Source organism: Drosophila miranda (genome assembly GCF_003369915.1).
Source record: "Drosophila miranda strain MSH22 chromosome Y unlocalized genomic scaffold, D.miranda_PacBio2.1 Contig_Y1_pilon, whole genome shotgun sequence".
Classification (NCBI taxonomy): Eukaryota; Metazoa; Arthropoda; class Insecta; order Diptera; family Drosophilidae; genus Drosophila; species Drosophila miranda.
Window position 1 is genome coordinate 46,197,755 of NW_022881603.1, and position 5,384 is coordinate 46,203,138.

General features: G+C 43.8%; 1 long non-coding RNA gene across 1 annotated transcript; it reads right to left on the reverse strand.

The window, feature by feature from the left end:
- Positions 1-340: 340 nt before the first annotated feature.
- On the reverse strand, positions 341-1,311 carry LOC117191328. Its single transcript, XR_004474006.1, has 3 exons — positions 821-1,311; positions 452-722; positions 341-382 (listed from the first exon to the last, which is right to left on the reverse strand). It is a non-coding gene; the product is annotated as an uncharacterized LOC117191328 (long non-coding RNA).
- Between the last annotated feature and the right edge of the window lie 4,073 nt (positions 1,312-5,384).

Consider the following 5,384-nt stretch of genomic DNA (forward strand, 5'->3'; position numbering starts at 1 on the left):
TGGCTGGCTCAGAAGATTATAAAGCCAAGTACATCGGAGTATGCATCACCAGTAGTGTTGGTACCCAAAAAGAACGGTAGCAAGAGACTATGATGTGATTACCAAAAGCTGAATGAGAAAATAGTTCGCGATAACTTTCCAATGTCACATATGGATACAGTGTTGGAGAAACTGCAGGGTGCAAAGTATTTCACCACGTTGGATTTAACAAATGGTTTTTTCCATGTGCCTGTAGAAGTCGAGTCTCAAAAATATACGAATTTTTATATGTACCATTTGGAATTTCAAATTCTCCAGCGGTGTTTACTAGATTTATAATGGCTGTGTTGAGAGATTTGGTAAAGAATAATGAAGCAGCAGTCTATATGGATGACGTTATTATCTGTAGTCAAGATATAGAAGAGGGTTTGTTAAAGTTGAGAAAAGTACTGAAGATAGCGGAAATTCCTACATTTGCGAGCCGAGAAAAATGGTGCCAGAGGACGGAGCCGATTCGCCAGGGTGACATGGTCTTCATCTGCGATCTAGCCTTGCTCCGTAGAGATTGGACATCGTGGAGGGCGTTTACCAAGGAGTCGATGGAGTCATCAGACGCGCAAGTGTGCGAGTGAATTTCTGTGGCCTCTCTCGGTTGCGGTTTTGGATTTGAGTGAAGCGGTTCTTCAGGGGTCGGGGATGTCGATGGCCGATAGTTGTCCGCGATAGGCGAGATAGTATTAGATCTAGTGTTTAATGTATATCGATAAAAGGTAATTTCTAGCCATAAATGAACGGGCATACTTTCGGCTACCATGAGGTGCCGTCACAATTTTAAGCTTACCGTTTTTGCTGTCGCGTGGTTAAAGCAGGAGGCTAGGTTATGATCGATGTACTTTATAGGATAAAACATTGCCAGTACCTGTAGCGGTCAGCAGCAGCGGCAACTTACGACAATAACTGCTCTTACGGATTCATTTGGTGCTGTTAAAGGCAACTCCGCGGAACCACCGACACTAACTTTATAAAAAGGTATTTTTCATTGATCCCCAAGGAAAAATAATGAAATAAGCGAAATTCAACATTTCACAACATAAGACAATATGAGTAAGTAAGATGAGTAACGCCATACAAATTTGTTGTACTCGAATTTTCTGACCGGCTCAAGAGCTGACTCCAGGCTCTCTTGAAATTGTTGAAATTGTTCAAGAGTCAGCCAGAGCGTCTATACATGAGGCTGAGATGCTCGCAATGCCAAAAAATTTTATTAGTTTATTAGTTTTTTTACGGCTGTCGAAGCATACACCGCTTACTTTAGAATTAATTAGAGACTATGACACTTTTGACGATGATTGCCCAGAATACAAAAATTTCATATTTTGTATATCCTTTATATGCTAATTTTTTTGAATACATAATAAACAAATTTAATGAGCAAATGTACATACAGTAGCGGACAGTGAAATATGGACACTCATGTTATCTAACTTTAAACCGATGGCGCGTATTCAAAAACTCGAATCCCAGTCGGGAAACATTTTTATTATGTAGATACATTTATTAGCTGTCTTATTAAGGTTAAAACAAAAAATATATATATGTAAAAAAATGCCAAAAATTACTGAAGTCGATAGGGCAGCTATATTGGAATTGGGGGCATAAAAATTAGGTTTGGCCCTATTATCCCCAAACATGGATGAGCAAGTCTTCTTTAAACAATTTTATACACAATACAAAACAAACGCGGTTCGGTAAAGCGACCACCACTCTCAGGAAGTAGGAGGAGGACGACCCCATAGGACTATCAATCCTATGGGGTATACGTATCCTAAACATTGCAGAAAAATCCTAAAAACGGCATAAGATATTAGAAGGCAGTTTATTCAGTCAGTAGATACCGATATTAGCCCAAAACATTAAATACCAAAAATACCACTTTCCACACCAAAAATGCTCCAGAAAAGGCGCCAATGGTCCAAACTCAACGAAACTTTGACTTTAAATTATTGGAGAAACGTTATGTTTATAATTGATTTAAAATAAAATAATAAAGTAGGACAAATGATCGTTGCAAAGTCGGATAATTGGGTATCTGGCACTGACTAACAGATATGTAAAGGCGGTCACGCGCAAAAAAATTTCAGAGGAAAACCCCATTCCGCCTAATGAGGACCACTTTCCGCTTGCTGACGCCATCATCGACTAGGACGATTCTGCTTCTTGCCGCCATACAAGATTGGTCAGGCATATTTTTTTGAACTTTCTTATTATATTGTGTAACGATATATTCATAAAGTTTGATTTTTCCAACGATGGGTTCTCTTAGTTAAAATAATATTTATCAATAGTGGGAATTAGGATATTGGACTGGCCGTGAAATGGTCCTGGTTTCAATCTGATCTAGAATCTTTAGCTCATCATGGACGTTTATTAAACAACAAAAATCACTTATTTTTGAGTGTCCGCTACTGTACTGTTGTACAGTTACCGCGCTCAGTTACAGCCAGTTGCATCGCCCTCTGCCTTGCTCTCGCTCTCCCGGTGCTGTGCTCTCTTACGATCCGCACGTCGCTCACCGTAGTCCTAGCATATAAGCTAGAACCAGTTACGATTCCACCCCCGCTACAAGTTGCCGTCGAGCACTTATTCGCGCCAATTCTCAATAGAACACTCAAATACATCGAACATATTTATTGGAACCACTCTGACTTCTTCATTTGGATACATACTGCCATTCGACGCCTAATAGCAGCGTCTCGATCCGCCCCCCTACAAACAACATATATGATTTCACATAAGAATAATTGTCTGTAGGGTATTTTATGTACGTATGCATGCATTCATGTTTGAATTCACGTTTGAAGAGCAAGCGATTTGCCAACAATTCTTGAGATCTGCCTCAAATTTGTATGAAATTGGGGTGGGGGATCAAAAATACTTTTGCGAAATTAAGCAGCTATTTTATACTGAAAATATTAAATAGGAGTTAAGCGAATGTAATTAACATATTTTGTCATCCAAAAAATCAAAAAGATGTTTTAACAAACATGTTTTGAGCTCAGAAATCGGTTGCTTCTATGCGTACTCACAAATGCAAGCTTATTATATTTTTAGATCTGTATTCTCTTTCGAGTTCGTGAGAGCAAGGCGGTTTCAAAAAAACATATTGTCTGTGTTTTAACTCTGTGCTACAATTCGCACTGTTGCTCTCTAGAAATTCGGTGTCCCCCTAGAATTTTATTTGATCGATTTGGAAAATATCTCAAGTTAAAATCTGTCGAGATCTCTCTAAGGCACAACCGTCTATGACAATTCTTAATGGGGTGTGGTAAATACTCTCTACTTGAAGCTGCTGTTAGTTAAAAAATATTTCATTCTTTCTATTCTATATTCTATATCTTCTAGTGTGTAAAATCTGAACCAGATCGTATAATTATTATAGCCATGTGATGTACCTATTTCAGGCTGAGGTAAGCTGAGTCCCGTCCAGGGGTCAATCCACAAGAAATTTGTAGAAATGTGATGGAACCTTAAGGGCGGCGTCAGGGGGCGGCCTGTCGTAGAGAGGTGGATCGGGGCTAGAATGGGCGTCGCTCGTCGTGTATACGAAATGACTGTGTGGACTCGGGGTGGGGTGACGTCGGTGCCTCGGCTAATTGGGGTGAACTTACGCAATTGGGTGTTTTTACTTTGATAATTTGACACTTTATTGTAATTCTTAGCGGTTTAAATGAACTTATTTTAATTGGGCGCCGATGTCTTCTGGTGAGTTCCGGGTACCGCGTCTGTACTCCGGGCCGGGTCTCTGCGTAAGTTGCTCTTTGGTTCTAGTCGCCGTCTTTTTATAGGCCCGTATTGCTGGGTCGGCGTGTTTGACAAATGCACTTCCGCGTCGGGGCGCACTTTGCCGTTCTTGGTGATCGTTGCAGATTTTGGCGGCGCCGACTTTCCTCCGTCGATGAACCAGGAAAACCGCACTCGGCCGATGACTTGGCTTGGAGTGGGGGGAAGCTCGCGTGACCTGATGTCTTTGGTCATCGTTCTGGAGTTGGCGCGTGTTGATCGATAGTTGCTTGCGGAGGGGGGCGTTGGTTGCGGGGTGTGGTGCGATGCTCTCATTATAAGTCGGGGGACGGATTGTATCGAAACCGTTTAGGTTCGTTACACCATCCCCTTTCTTCCCCGGCGAGAGGTACGAAGACTCGTGGGTCGGGCTCTTGTGGTTTCTTCTGTGGTCTGCGTTGGGGTTTCTGCGTTCTCTTCGCTTCGTCAGTGGGTTTGTGGGGCGCGCGGTCGTGAGTGTTACGTTACTTCTCTCGCTGGCGTCAGCGCTGTTCGATTAATTGGTGGTCGCGCGGTTCGCTGCGCTTGCATTCTCGGCGGTATTATGCCATCGGGCTCGTTTTTTTGCCGGTGTTGTCTTTTGGCCGGGTGTCACGGGTTTTGCTGAATCAGCGGTGCCGTGGTTGGGGCGTCGGGTTGAGGTCTCGTTGCTTTCTTCGTCGATGTCATCATTCTCGACTAGGTCAGTGGGTTCTTCGGACTCGTGATCGTGGAACTCTCTCAGGTCGTTGATATTTGCGGTTTTGTGTTTCCGAATTTCGCAGTGCTGTAATTTGGCGATGTTTGGCGATGGAAAACTCTTGACCCGGTAGGGGCCGTCGAACTTCGGGGCTAGCTTTGCCGCAAAGCCCTCGGCGGCGTTTGAGAGGTGGTGTTGGCGTAGTAGTACCAGTGATCCGACGGCGGGGCGCCATAGTCGCCGGCGGAGGTTGTAATGTCTCCCTTGTTCTTGACTGGCTCTCTGGATGTTGTTTCGGACGATGGCGAATACTTCTTTCAGCCTCGTTGCTTTGCTGGTGGCCGTCTCTGGCGTAATTCCTGTCCCGGGCGTGACTTCGTCGTAGAGGGCGCCGGGGAGTCGGGGCTCTCTTTCTTGCAGGAGGAAGGCGGAGCTGAATCCGATCGTCTCGGAGACGCTGGAGTTGATCGCCAATGTCATCTCGGGTAGGAGCTCGTCCCATGTATGTAGGAAACGAAGGAAAGAGAGAGACACGAAGCGGTCGTGTTTTCGTCGTGTCGTCGGGATAGAGCAGTAATCGGCTCTGAGAGAGCCGATAGCAAGAGAGAGAGATCAGTCAGTTGTCAGTTCAGCCACGCATCAGACGTACACGCATATAATTAGTCACAAACATACTTGTAAAACTTGGAGCTGTTATAATTTTAAGTCCAACATACTTATCAAATAAATGTTACTCGTTGCCATCAAGCTTGTCCGAAAATAAGCCCAAGACAACAACATTTGCAAGTGAGATTTGTGCGTGTATTTGGAAATTTTGGCGAACACGAGACTGTAGACACAAGAGATCGGTCGCGGTGCGAAATTGAATTGCAGTCTGGCCTATAAG